The following is a 15911-nucleotide window of genomic DNA, read 5'->3' as shown; positions in this document are numbered from 1 at the left end:
ATTCCATGATCGCTGACATGTCAGGGTAGGTATCATTTGTGTCACTAGAATATAAGTTAGGGAATATTAATTTTTCCGTTGCACTATGCATTCTAGCCTCAATACTACAATATATTGCTTTAGGGTTGACCCAATTGTGTTATGATTCTTAAAACTATTTTCACTCGCCGACTTATAAAATCATGACATGATGGTAGAGCCTTCCTTTACATGGGCTTCCTAGTTATATCCTCACTAACATATGTTACCCATGCTGGAAAGATTGAGTAGGCTCGGGATTCCTCTTTATTCCTGCCACAACTTTCGCGATGATGCTTCATTCTCCTTCTTCTTCGCTATCCATCTGGATTTATACCCTGGAGGCTCCCACATGTCAATTTGTACAGCTGTGTTGCATGTTGACTATTTGTACCTTTTGGCCTTAAGATGGCCTCACTTGGACTCTTGTATAAGCCACATTTTGACCATGTCTTTCTACAAAATCAACCTTGCAATCACTTAGTCTCTGCAACTTGACACCTTATGCCCATGGAAAGAACATTCCTTTGAGTGTCATTGACTAGTTTCATTACCTTGCATTGAGCATAGGAATGTTCCCCTCCTAGGAACTAGCACATTAGTATCTGGACACTCATTCTTTCCACTGTACCATAGGAATGAGACTTTACTTGCATAATTGATGGCAACAAAAGTCAGTTGAGTCTCCCTTGAACAAAACACTCAAAGCAAGTCTTTCCTCCATCGAGATGGGATTTAGTTTGACTTAGGAGAGCCACAACCTTGTTATTGGGTTACTATTCCTCTCATTGGTTATCTCTTCCAATCATATGGAGATTTTGTTTATGCCTCTTGCATGACAAACTTATACAAAGTTCTCATATGCTATCATACAACCACATTTGAGTCATGGTTTTGTTCAAGGGAAATAAACCTAAGTTTCCCTTTCTATGTTGTCTCTTGACTCATTTTTCAGTCGGTCATATCTAGTTTGTCAGAGTTATGTTTAGTATCACATTAGCTATTTGGTCCTTTGCCCATGCTAGTTAAGAAGGTCTCCATTGACTTCTTGCTGGTGGGTGTGCTCTTATCGAAATTGACAAATTTCTCCGAAAGTATGCCTAGAGCCACACCATGGCCCTATTTCCATCACTCATAGGTGACCTTGTGCTCAACATCGATCAGTGTCATGGGTCTTTAACTAAGTGGTTTCCCTCATGTTCGACATTATTTTATATTATCACACATTGGAATTTGTGTAGTACCTTGGTTTCAATTTGACCCTATTCGTGGATTCCTCAGCTCAGTGTTAGCTTTCATTATTGCTAGCCACATCTTGTGTATGTCAGAAACGTGCTTCAGTATGCTTAGTTCATCTTTCATCATTTGATTCCTTCCACATTATTTCCCTGTGGGTTACACTCACGCTAGATTGATGTAGGATTTCTTAATGTGTTCCTTCCAATAGATGTTTTCCCATCGATTCCAACTCACTGCTCAGGGAATAAGATCTAGAGTCCTTTTTCACTACCTTAGGGTTGGCAGTAATAGTGGCAGACTCCTTCGCTATCGACAATGAGAATACTTCAATGTCTCATAATTGGTAGATTCTCTCAAGTGTTCAACTTCAACTCATGTATTTGCACTTGTTAGATTGTACTCGGGTACTTAGACTCTCATCATCATTATCTATGAGTTGTCTCGCGTTTGTTAACTGTATACATTAATGACCCGTAATCAAACGATTTCTCGCATGGTCAACTTCAACTCATTTATTCCCATAGTGTAGAAATGTACCATAGTGGTAGGTGAAGACCTCAGGTTGCATAAACATCTTGTTGGTTCACTTGTCAGTCCCTCTAGTTTGTTGCTAGTCACACCATCCACCTTATATGTTGTAGTTAATTACAAAAACATCCTATATGTTGGCACCGGAGTTTCATGCAATACCATTATTCCACTTTTTGACTTGGTACATTGAGGATTATTTATGTGACTTCAGTGATTAGACATCTACTTCAACATCATTGATTAGGTATTCTATATGTGATATTGTGACATGGTCATGATATGTACTTTTTTAGCTATGATAAGATGATCCTCTATGTATTTTCAGTTTCCTTTGTACTTCTATACATATTGGATTCACTCTACACTTGATATGAAGACATGGTTTACTATTGCTGAGTATGGGTATGCCCGCCTCAGGCATGAGCTTTCTTTTTCATCTCTTCCACTAGTTTGGTAGGATGTGTTAGCGCTTGAGATTTCACCCTAGGCTGAGGAAGGTAAACCTTCAAGGCAACATCAAACCATTTCACCTCGTAGCTAGCCCTACGGGGTATGAGAAGGCTCTCTCCGGTCAAACTCGGTAGATATTTCAATAGGATGAGCTGACCCAATTAGGAACACTGCTATTAGGCTAGTAAACTGATAAGGAGGGTTGATTTAAAGTTTTTGGTGTTTTTAATGACGGGGTTTTTCTGGGCTGCATGGGAAAAATCACAGCTTCAAACAGAGAAATATAATGAACAACACAGGTTGATGACTGAGGCAAGGTAGGCAAGGAATTTAGCATCAAATCTAGATTTTTAAATGGGATGGCAAGACTGGTGAGGAGCTAAGGAGGGCAAATAATACTTTGAATCCTCCTTAAACAGAAGAAAACATTGAATTGAAAAAATTTATAGGAGGAGCATACAATACTATGAATTCCTACCTAAACACTTCATTTGTTCATTTAGATATGATCATGTAATGAAATGGAACATAACAGATTACATATGAAACACAGGGAAAACTTATGCTAAATTAACATACCACATGAATCTCAGAAGTTAGAGCTGTGAAATTTTCATTAAAAATCCCTCTGTCAAAGACTGTACAATGAAAGCTCTGTTCCAGCACTCAGCACTCAGAAAAAATCTCCCCTCTCACTCTCTCCCTAAATTTTTTTTTTTTTTTTATACATTAAATCAACTAAAAACCAAAAAACAACAGATCGACCCCCAAAATAGGGGCGCTGTTTCAACTAAACCCATGAAAATAGAGGAGAATCCTCCATCTGCTTCTAAAGATAGAAAAGCCTTCCATTATTCCAGCGTGAAGATTTCGAATAGCCCATGAAAACTAGCTGATGATAGAAATAGGTAATCGCACTTTTGAATGCCACTTTGCAACGATTGCCACGTTACTGATATCTTTAATTCATATGCAGAAGGTTCTATAAAACAACGACTTATGTATAAACAACTCAATGCGGTTTAAAATCCTCTGATGGCCACTTAAAGATATCAACTGGGGCGTAGATCCATTTGGAGATTTAACTGAGGCTATTAATAGAAGATCGAATCTTATTTCTCTATTACGCAGGCTCCCATTGATGACACAATCCTCCCATGTTGACAACTGGCCAGCCACGCGGTCTTCACATCGCATACCACTCCGGAAGATGGCTTCTGCCAAAATGGAATGATGACCACTGAAAATATGTTTGCCACTTTACGGAAATTGCCATATAGGGAACAGTAAGATTGAATTTTATTATGCTATAAAAAGCTTCTATTAGCTGCTGCGTTTTGAATTTTTTCTATAACCTCATTGATGGTCATGGTCCCGAGTTCTCTCCCATGTCTCGTTCGAACAGTCAGAGTTTCACTTTCAACCTCTTTTGGCCCCACAACTGCCATCAAAGGTATCTTCTGTGTTTCTGAATTCCAAATTAGTTTGCTAAGACGCTCACCAAATGATAATTCTGTTCTAATATTTGTCTCTTTCATCTTTGCCACTACCTTCCAATAATATTGAACCTGAGTGTCTGTTACAGGTACAATACGGGCTGGCACTGGAGAAAGCTGTTTAGTCAATTTAGTGTTCCTAAATTGATTTCATTAATTTTCAACCCGGGGCTCGTAAGCTGATGAAGGGAGGGTGTACTATATGTACTTAAGTAACTTTCTTAGAGCTTTTGTCGTTGGGGGTGTTGTTTATGGTTAACTTATCTTCCTAAGATGGAGTGATGATTATAGACAGATGAGTGCAAGTGTGTGAGAGGTGAGTTCTAGATGAGTGAAAGTGTGTGTGATGGTGATTTCTAATTACTTGTTGAACTTGTAAAGGAAAAGAACTTGAAAGAAATGAATAAATTAAAATGACTTGAAAGTAAATGACCACGTTCTAATGGCATTAGTCTCTATCCATACTGCTGCAAATAGAAGAAACAAGAAAATCACTTCAAGGATTGTTGTTAATGATTATCTCCTCCTAACTCCCTGCTTCTACCACATAGTACTACGTAAAACACGATCAGGAGGTAGCTGAAGACAAATCCAAGAATTGATAAAAACTCTAATCTACTCTAATTGACAAATTGTAACACTACTAAGCCCTTTCCAACATACTGCTTCCTACATATGTGATTATGTGTAACAAGTGGAAAAAGTATTAGTATCACAAGCCAAGACTACTCAAATACAAGCTGCAATTAATTAGTGTTCTGTTCTCTTGAAACATAAGCCATTCATGATAAAGAGAGCATAAATTAGTTAGTATCCAACTTGTAAAACTAAGCTAAAACTAGTCTAGAAAACAGAGTAAAAAGGGCAGCATTATGAACAAGACAACTGCAACTACCATTAGATATTAAAGCAAACACAACACACTTAATCCCAGGTGAAAACCTGCAAAGAAGTAAATCTGATCAGTGAAAAGAAAGGCTGCAGCAATAAAGAGAAATCAAGCTATACATAACTCAAGAAAGGAAATTTTGTTTGTAAAATAAAGAAATTGCAGAAATATGAACATGAAAATACTTTACAAGGCTAATACGAACATGGGCCCTCCATTCATATTATCCATAGAAAACTCAGATGCTCTTAAGACTTCAAAACAATGTTTCCATTACTTTATATGCAAAGATACATAATCCAAAAGTGCTGGAACAGCTCTTATAAAAACAGAGTTTGAAAACGTGCCAAAATTCTCACAAATACATACACTATAGCATCTGAAAAGGTAACATCAGCGTACGCAGACGCAAGTATATATAGGCATCTGTAAGATGGCCTAATACGTAAACATAAAAACAGAAAATGATCTAACTGTCATGCGTATTAAAGGTGCAATTAACACGTCATAGGCTTCGTGGTCAAGCTGGAGGTCCTGGTCGATATGGGCAATGAATCTAACATTAGATCATGTCCCCCACGGCTTTCAAAACATGGACAGGTCACCTTTTCCACCGACGTGATCAAACAGCTTACGTATCCACGTTAAGCTGCCTTTATTTGACCGAAACTTGACCCCCTTTGACCGGAGGTACAAATGACGTGGCCGGCTGAACTGATGGCACAGGAACCTCGAGCATGTATATTCAAACATGCCCACGTGGCTCATTCTACAAAGTAGCACGTGGAACCTTGAGAACAATAAAATGGCTGCGGGATCATCAGATGGCTGCAGAATCAGCAGATGGCTGCGGAATACCTGCAAGTATGTCAAAAACTAAACAAAACAATTACCCATTAGCAAAGCTCACTTGATCATGTTTAATGACAACTAATGTAATGATCTGGGTGGAAAATGAGGTAAAAGAGAGAGGAAAGTGATGAAAACAGTAGGTAATGATGGAGGATAAGGTGTAAAGTAGGGACTCTACATACCCCCACTACGAGGGCATTGCATGTCCTCATGCAAAAACACTGATCAATCAACCTGCTGTGATGCCTCTGCCAAGACATCCAATCTCCTCTTCTTTCTCTGTGTAGACACATTCACCCTTGGCTTCTTTACTAAGCACCTGAACTTTAGGTTGATCAAGGCTCTGTTGAGCTTTTTGCATCTCTTCCTTAACTTCTTGTTATTTCTTTGCCACAGGCCCAAATGTAACATGGTGTTATCATGAATCATCTTATCCAATTTGGCTTGCTCTTTCAACTTCTCATTTTCTTGCGTGATATGTCGATTTAGAACCTCAATCTCAAAAAGTTCCTGTTTCAAGGAGTGGACTTGTTGTTCTAAAGGCTAAACATTACTAGGGCCAGCGGCTACTTGCTCCAATGTTTCCAGATAATTATACACTTTTTGCTGCTCCGGGTCCACTTCAGGTGACTTTTTGGGACTTGGTTCATAATCAAATTCAGATTCATGTTCATGCTCAAGTTCATGTTCAAACGGACTTTCCTCACGTGGAGGAGAAGTCTCAATGTGCTCAGCGTGTGGAGGACTTGTAGCACCTTTTTGAGGTGAACTTAAGTCAATGAAGAATGACTGTTTACCCTTTGTGGCCCCTACTTTTCTATTTTGCAATCTGCTGCTCCTTCTTACAGACGTAGTACTCTGTTTTCCTTTTGGTATTTTCTGCTGTTTTTCTTTTGGTACTTTTTGCTTCTGTTTTTCCTCCTTTTTGGAGAGAGCAGTTTTGTGAAGTTTGGCCATTCTCTGAGCTAAGGGTTGAGTATCTTCCTCACTAGTATCCTCAGGAGTGAAGGGAGTTTCTTGGACTACAGATTTACCTTTATCTTGCTTACGTTTCTTCTTCCCTTCTTTCCTTTTCTGAGCAATTTCTTGAGTAAGTTCTGAAAGGGTTTCAGAGATAATTCCTTGGGCTGCTTGGTTATCATCTTCAGTAAATCCAGGATCAATATCCTGTTCAGAATGTTGTATATCAGTTTCCTCATCAAACTGGTCTTGAACTGTTTCCTCTTGGGCAGTTGTTTCTTGGTTAACCCCCTCTCCTCTTTTTCTTCTACTTCTTTTTGGCACTCGAGGGGACCCTCCAGAAGTTTCTCCTAATTCTTGAAAATGGTTTCTTATGAGAAACCTCTCCCATGAGTCTCTTTTTGATTTTAATTGTTCTTCTACCAGCAATTTCACAAGACCGTGATGACATAAATGTGCTTCAACATTTCTAGGGTTATTTTGGACCATTGCACACATTTTCTTAAGACTTAAAAATAGAAATTAAGGGTGGTTAATGTCATCTCCTAGAAAATGCATCATCACCTTTGCATGATAAACATATAAGACCCCAAATCTTCCTTCACAAGTGAAAAATTTCTGCACTAACAAGAGTAAAGTGGTCCACTCTTCTTTAACATAAGAAACCGAAATCCCTTTGGTAAAGATACTTGTGTCCATACCTGGGTTTTTCAAAATTCGTTTCCACTGCTGATCTTGGACTGCCCGGTTCTTAAACCACCTTTCTCCGGTCTGTGGAAGTGAGGTATCTTGAGCTATGCTGCTTTCATTGACTGTGAATTGTAAGTCTCCTATCTCCACATGACCATCTTTTTCTCTGAAAGACATTGCAAAGGCCTTTGTCACCTCCTTATGGTAGCCTTTGATCTTCTGTACACATTGTAACCAATTTGCCTTTTGTAATGCCTCCTTGACCTGAGGATAACCCTCCAAAAAGTTTGAACCTTCCGGTTCTGCCCTCAAGAGCTTCCCCATTTGCTTTTACAGCTCTGTTCTAGTTGAAACACGGCTTTAAAACGGCTTCACACAGTCAATTCACGGCTTTGGTTTCAGAACACGGCTTCAACAAGGGTTTTACACAGTAAATTCACAACTCTGTTCTGGAACTTGGCTTTAAAATGGCCTTACACAGTGAATTTACGGCCTCAACACAGGGGATTATGGGTTCAACTTTGAATACGGCCGTAACAGACCCCACTGGTGATTTAGAATTAGCGGAGAGGAGAAAAAAACAGAGTATGGTGAATGGCAGCGTAGTGAGCACAGCATAACAGAGTGTGGTGAATGGTAGCACAGCGTAGATGGAATAAAACATGCGAGTGGAAATGGGAGTGAAATGATATGAGCGTAGGGGGTAAAAGGATTAATGAATGAACAACGGCTATGTCCTTAGATCTCGACTTCGGAATTGCACTTGGCTGCATGAGTTAATGTCGTGGAGACGTAGTACATTAGGTTACGTCACCTAAGTACGAGATCTTAATGGAAGAAGTAGCCGAAAGTGAGATTTAAAATCGTGGTAATTAAGGACTGATAGTCGTGGATGATACGTGGATATATGGTCTCATGGCTAGTAATCATTACACTTAGTGGCAAGAAACATAATTTAGAGAACTTTGCATAATGGAATATCTGTTAGCTTAGGATTTGAAACATACCTCAGATTCCCGCTTAGATTTGCCTCTGATAACTTGCCACTTAACCCTTCACTGATTTTTGCATGACTATTTTCCATTTTGTTATTGATGACTACTGTGCTGTAAAGAAATTTCAAACAGACTTTGTTTTTTTATTTGTGCAGGTACAAAGAGCTGCAAAATCATTAGATGGCTGCAGAATCCTCAGATGGCTGTGGAATCTGCAGTAGTAGTCTCCAACTGCACAAAAGCAACTTTAGTTGTAAGAAAATGACTTTATTGATGAGATGGAGTGTAGTGGGTGGATGGATGAATGAAAACAAATGAGGTGGAGTGAAAATGAATGAAATGGTGGTGATTGATGAAATGAGGTGAAATAAGGGAAGAAATAAATTTTTTTTTTTTAGAAAACATGAGGTGTCAGGTGACCCTGATTTTCACCACAGGTTTTCTGTATGAGACTGCCAATCAGAGATTGGTTTTCAGGCTCATACATTTATTCTTTTTTTTTTTTTTTTCAAAAACCAAAGCTTTAGGCTGATGGAGGAGAAGAATCCTTCTCCACCAGCCTGATTGCAGAATCTCCTTTGAACAATTTGACAAACTCTTCTTTTGAGAATGGCTTCTGGTAGATTTTCAAGCGGTGGCCATTCACAATAAGAGGAGTATGGAATTCATTGATAGTTTTTACTCGAACTGCTCCATTGTTAAAGACTTCATCAATCTCATATGGCCCAAGCCAATGAGTTTGAAACTTTCCTTTGAAGTCTTTGAATTTTGAATCAAACAATAGAGCCCAATCTCCTTTCTGAAACTTTCTTTCTTTGATATGACGATCATGCCATTTAGATCTTTGGTGCTGAACTAGATCGGTCCTTAGAATTGCATCTTGTCTCATTTCATCTAGCTCATTTAGCTGGTCCATTCTGTGTCTTTGAGCTTCTGAGAGGCTCATTCCCAATTGGACTGCCATCTTGAAGGTCTTGATTTGGAACTCAATAGGAAGCAGGACTTCCTTCCCATAAACAAGTTCATAGGGAGAATGTCCTGTTGTGTTCTTCCATGTGGTCCTATAGGCCCATAAGGCTTCAGGGAGCCTTTCCGCCCAATCTCTTCTATGAAGATGAATAGTCTTGGTGATAATGCCTTCAAGAACTTTATTGGTAGATTCCACTTGACCATTGGATTGCGGATGGTAGGGAGTAGATGTTCTGTGCTTAATCTTATATTCCTCCATCAGCTTCTCCATCAAATTAGATGTAAACTGGCTGCCTTGATCTGTCACAATTTCCCTTGGGACACCAAAACGAGTGAAGATATCCTCAAAAAGAAATTGAACAACTGAATTTTCAGTGGCAGAAGGCAATGCTTTTGCTTCTACCCACTTAGTAACATAATCAGTACAAACCAGTATATATTTCTTTTGCTTTGATGGTGGATTAATTGGTCCAACGAAATCTAGAGCCCATTTCTCAAAGGGTTCGATGCATACCTGAGGCTGTAGAGGAATTTCATTTGAAGGAGTTGGTTTCCCAACTCTTTGGCAGCTGTCGCACCTTCTAACATACTGCTTTGCATATTTAAAGAGAGAAGGCCAATAATATCCTAGAGAAAGGATTTTATAGGCTGTCCTCTTGTCAGCAAAGTGCCCGCCGCATGGTTCATCATGACATGCCTTAAGGATGTCAGCCATTTCATCTTCCCGAACACACCTTCTGATTATACAATCTGGCCCTGTTTTGAACAATTCATTAGAAATCCAAGAATAATGTGAACTCTCCCGTATGATTTTCCTTTTCTCATTAGGAAATAAGTGTAGAGGAAGCTTCCCTGTAACAAGATAATTAGCCATATCTGCATACCAAGGAGTCTTGGTAGTCACTGCGAACAAGTATTCATCTAGAAACTTATCTTCTACTGGAGAATCCTCACTAGTGTTTTGGATTCTAGACAAGAAATCAGCTACTGTGTTTTTCTTTCCAGGTCTATCTAACACAGTAATGTTGAATTCTTGTACGAGTAAAAGCCATCTTGTAACTCTACCATTAGTGACAGGTTTGTTCATTAAGTATCTTATGGCAGAGTGATCCGTATGGACAAAGGTTTCATAGCCGGTTATGTAGTGTCTAAACTTGTTGATTGCATGTACCACAGCTAAGAACTCTTTTTCTGTAACAGTATAATTTAACTCAGTGGGAGTCAAATTCTTACTTGTGTAATAAATGGCATAAGGGATCAAATCCTTTTGTCCCAAAACAGCTCCTAGAGCTGTATCTGAAGCATCAGTAGAGATGTGGAAAGGGAGTTTCCAATTTGGCCCCCTTAAGATGGGTGCTTCAGATATTCTAGACTTTAAAGCTACAAAGGCAGATTGACATTCAGGATCCCATTTAAACTCACAGTCTTTGGTAAGCAATTTGAAAAGAGGAGATGCTATCCTAGTGAAGTTTTCAATAAATCTTCTATAATACCCAATAAACCCAAGAAAACTTCTAACATCCTTCTGACAATTTGGAACAGGTAACTTAGAGATGACTTCAACTTTGGATTTATCAACCTTGATCCCATCTCCTGAAATATGATGTCCTAAAACAATCCCTTCAGTAAACATCATAAAACACTTTTCATGACTTAAAGAAAGATTTGTTTCCTTACATCTTACCAGTACTTTTTCCAAATTTTCCAAAGTTTCTTCAAATGTATTACCATAAACTGTGAAATCGTCCATGTATACCTCTACACAATCATGAATCAGATCTGAAAAGATTCCTAATACAGCCCTTTGAAATGTAGCAGGTGCATTGCACAATCCAAAAGGGAGTACTCGGTAGGCAAAAGTTCCCCAAGGACAAGTAAATGTGGTTTTGTCTTGATCTTCAGGTGCTACCTGAATTTGATTGTACCCACTAAAACCATCCAAGAATGAGAAATACTTTTTACCTGCTAAAGTGTCTAGTACCTAATCAATAAAAGGTAAAGGAAAATGATCCTTTAAGGTTGCCTTGTTCAATTCTCGATAATCAATGCAAACTCTCCATTTACCATTCTTTTTGGGCACTATAACCAAGCGAGAAACCCATTGGCTATCTGAGATGGGGTAAATGAAGTTTACCTTGAGTAATTTCTGCAGTTCTTCTTTCACAATTTCCCTAAGGTTTGGATTCATCCTTCTTTGTGGTTGCCTAATAGGTCTGCTATTCTCTTCAATGTAAATGTGATGAATACAAGTCTTAGGATCGATGCCTTTCATGTCAGTGTATTCCCATGCAAAAGCAGTGGAATGTTTTTGCAACAGTTTAGTTAATTCTTCTTGTTGTGGTCTTCCCAAGTTTTTGTTAATGTTTAATGTTTTTCCTGGGAGGATTTCAACTGTAGAACTACCAAACTCTTCCATTGAGAAGAGAGACATTTGTCTAGAGGAGAGATATTCAATGTCTGCATCTATCTGAAAATGTTCAGAGTCATATTCTAAAGATACTTCAAAATTTTCTAATGTATTTAGAATTTGACTATCCTCGCTAATCTCAGAGATGGTTAGAACTGGTTGTATAGTATCTTCATCCTCTACCCATTCATCTTCTCCTATTTCTGTTATGGCTTTTGCTGGGGGATACAAGTTGAACTTCTTGGTGGAATTACCATCTGATATATACATGTCTCCAGACCTACAGCTTATGAAAGCATCAGCTGTGGCCAGCCAAGGTCTTCCTAAAATAAGAGGATGTCCTCCTAGATTGTTCTTGGGAGTTAAAATCATAAAATCAACAGGATATTCCCAAGAATCTAGAGAGATTGGAATGTCTTCCAATACACCATCAGGTTTAATGATTGATCTATCTGCAAGCTGCAACAAAGTAGGTGTAAAGAGAAGGTTAGGAAGCTTTAACTGATCCATGGTCTGTCTACTCATGATGTTGATCGCGGCCCCTATTGTCAAAACTCATATTAATGGGGTTGAAATCCCAGGCAACGGCGCCAAAATGTTTAGTCAATTTAGTGTTCCTAAATTGATGTCATTAATTGTCAACCCGGGGCTCGTAAGCTGATGAAGTGAGGGTGTACTATATGTACTTAAGTAACTTTCTTAGAGCTTTTGTCGTTTGGGGGTGTTGTTTATGGTTAACTTATCTTCCTAAGATGGAGTGATGATTATAGACAGATGAGTGCAAGTGTGTGAGAGGTGAGTTCTAGATGAGTGAAAGTGTGTGTGATGGTGATTTCTAATTACTTGCTGAACTTGTAAAGGAAAAGAACTTGAAAGAAATGAATAAATTAAAATGACTTGAAAGTAAATGACCACGTTCTAATGGCATTAGTCTCTATCCATACTGCTGCAAATAGAAGAAACAAGAAAATCACTTCAAGGATTGTTGTTAATGATTATCTCCTCCTAACTCCCTGCTTCTACCACATAGTACTACGTAAAACACGATCAGGAGGTAGCTGAAGACAAATCCAAGAATTGATAAAAACTCTAATCTACTCTAATTGACAAATTGTAACACTACTAAGCCCTTTCCAACATACTGCTTCCTACATATGTGATTATGTGTAACAAGTGGAAAAAGTATTAGTATCACAAGCCAAGACTACTCAAATACAAGCTGCAATTAATTAGTGTTCTGTTCTCTTGAAACATAAGCCATTCATGATAAAGAGAGCATAAATTAGTTAGTATCCAACTTGTAAAACTAAGCTAAAACTAGTCTAGAAAACAGAGTAAAAAGGGCAGCATTATGAACAAGACAACTGCAACTACCATTAGATATTAAAGCAAACACAACACACTTAATCCCGGGTGAAAACCTGCAAAGAAGTAAATCTGATCAGTGAAAAGAAAGGCTGCAGCAATAAGGAGAAATCAAGCTATACATAACTCAAGAAAGGAAATTTTGTTTGTAAAATAAAGAAATTGCAGAAATATGAACATGAAAATACTTTACAAGGCTAATACGAACAGGGGCCCTCCATTCATATTATCCATAGAAAACTCAGATGCTCTTAAGACTTCAAAACAATGTTTCCATTACTTTATATGCAAAGATACATAATCCAAAAGTGTTGGAACAACTCTTATAAAAACAGAGTTTGAAAACGTGCCAAAATTCTCACAAATACATACACTATAGCATCTGAAAAGGTAACATCAGCGTACGCAGACGCAAGTATATATAGGCATCTGTAAGATGGCCTAGTACGTAAACATAAAAACAGAAAATGAACTAACTGTCATGCGTATTAAAGGTGCAATTAACACGTCATAGGCTTCGTGGTCAAGCTGGAGGTCCTGGTCGATATGGGCAATGAATCTAACATTAGATCATGTCCCCCACGGCTTTCAAAACATGGACAGGTCACCTTTTCCACCGACGTGATCAAACATCTTATGTATCCACGTTAAGCTGCCTTTATTTTACCGAAACTTGACCCCCTTTGACCGGAGGTACAAATGACGTGGCCGGCTGAACTGATGGCACAGGAACCTCAAGCATGTATATTCCAACAAGCCCACGTGGCTCATTCTACAAAATAGCACGTGGAACCTTGAGAACAATAAAATGGCTGCGGGATCATCAGATGGCTGCGGAATCAGCAGATGGCTGCGGAATACCTGCAAGTATGTCAAAAACTAAACAAAACAATTACCCATTAGCAAAGCTCACTTGATCATGTTTAATGACAACTAATGTAATGATCTGGGTGGAAAATGAGGTAAAAGAGAGAGGAAAGTGATGAAAACAGTAGGTAATGATGGAGGATAAGGTGTAAAGTAGGGACTCTACAAAAGCCACAAAGGAAAGTCACCAGCATAATGCTCTATCAATATACCAAAGAACCTTTCAAGAGATCCTAGGATGGCCCTGTGAATCATGATGGGCCGTTTTTTCTATGAATTTGAAAAATAGATCAAATCACTGAGGCAAATTGAAATCAACCTGAACTGTCGAACACTGCCACTTTCTTCCAAGTGCATCTTCAATCTTAAGATCAATCTTTGAACCATAAAATGCACCACCTCCTTCATCAACAGAATAGTCCCACCCCTTGTCTTCAAGAGCATCTTTTAAAGCACGGGTTGCTTTCTCCCAAATAACATCACTGCCCACTGCCTTTTCAGGTTTTGTCGATAGGTTTATTTCATAATTTTTAAAATCAAACTGAGACAAGATTGCTTCTGTCAGATCTAAAACACTTATTATTTCTTCCTTGATCTGGCTGGGCAAACAGAAGACATGTGCATCATCCTGGGTGAAACCCCTTACACAGAATGACCATGTAAGCTTCCTGACATGTCATATCTATATACAGTACCCAATTCCACAACTTTAAAGGGTAAGTCCCAGTAGGAGCGCGGGCTATGCTTGTACACAAGTATATGATAGGGACAGTTCATGGGTCTAAGTTGATACTGCTCATCTTCAACATCCATTTTGACCCTGATGCCAGCAGCCTTAAGTATCTTCTCTAAGTTAGATGCTACCTCCAAGATCACACCTCTCATCGACGATTCTTCCATATCGGAATAATAACTACCTGAATTGGAGCCATGCGTGTGCTTACTGCCCAAGAAGTTTGCCATACATATTGTCGCTGTCCATTTTCATCAGTGAACTGAGTACCAAAAACACGAGAAAAATTTTGCCCAAGATTGTGACTAGTTCCAGCCTGCAAAGCCTTGCAATCAATCAATTAGAGATATACACAATTGTCCTGTATTGGCCCATCAGCAAACTGATTTGTGTAATGAATTTTCTCCTTAAACATCACAAAAGGCCACATCAATTTACTAACAAGATTGTTCATTGTTATGGTGACCTTTTCTCCTTATTTTTATATGTGAGGGAGCAGTGCTTGATTGCTTGCATCCAATGATGGACCAAAGTATGCCTCAAAAACGGTAGTCATGCCTTCTACTATACTATACTAAGCTGAATTATTTTAGAGATACCAGTAGAGGAATTGAAATTGCAGGTTTATAATTTCGTGACTTAGATGGTCTATCTCCCACCAGCAATGTATGGTAGCCTGCTGGCAGTACCTAATAAGCTGCATTGTCGACTACGCCCAAACTCTCACAAGCATTAACTTCCATTGAAACAATTTAACTGCTCTGACCCTTCACGAACACCCTCTTGAATGCTATTATACTGTGGAAACATGAACAGGTCCAGATTTTGCAACTGATACATTCACTACAGGAACATTTTAAATCACTTTCGCATAGATGAGCAGAAAAAACTGAGGACAAATCAGATACGTTGTCTACTGCCTGATCTTGCTGTGATTGTAAGGGAGGGGCACAAACATGATCTACGTTCAACACCTTATTAACTTGCTTTGCATCTGAACCTGATAATGTTTTGAATTGTGCTTTTGCAGGGATAGGAGCTTGAAATCACTGGCTTTTGAAGAGCTGAAGAATAAATTACATAATCGAAAACACCACATTAATGATTTCTTCTTCAAAACAGTGTTTTGAAGAAGAATCAATCTCTGACATGAGACGGAGTCTAACAGGATGGAATCTGGTGATCTCCTCCCAAGTCCTCACATGATTCTTTCTATACACTTAATACATTTCAGCCGTCATTTACCCTTTCTAACCTCATATATTAGGGGGAATCTGTTACAACATCATTTATCACCTTTATATACTTGATTCTATGAGTCATGGCCTTGGGTAGCCTTTTCCCTTCAGACTTGGTCCAATTATTAAAAAAAATTATTTTAAATTCCATATATGACTCTGCCCTTCCAAAAACACATGCACATGCAGGTTCAGCTATACCCAACCCACAT

At 38.7% G+C, this 15911-nt stretch overlaps 1 pseudogene; it reads right to left on the bottom strand.

Moving 5' to 3' along the window:
- Positions 1–3545: 3545 nt before the first annotated feature.
- On the bottom strand, positions 3546–14628 carry LOC149170834 (threonine--tRNA ligase, chloroplastic/mitochondrial 2 pseudogene; annotated as a pseudogene).
- Between the last annotated feature and the right edge of the window lie 1283 nt (positions 14629–15911).

The sequence above is a fragment of the Pinus tabuliformis genome, chromosome 4_2 (assembly GCF_031772625.1).
Source record: "Pinus tabuliformis cultivar Carrire ecotype Pingquan chromosome 4_2, CPIR1, whole genome shotgun sequence".
Taxonomy (NCBI): Eukaryota; Viridiplantae; Streptophyta; class Pinopsida; order Pinales; family Pinaceae; genus Pinus; species Pinus tabuliformis.
The sequence above is the reverse complement of the archived record's forward strand: the minus strand, read 5'-3'. Positions and strand labels throughout refer to the sequence as shown.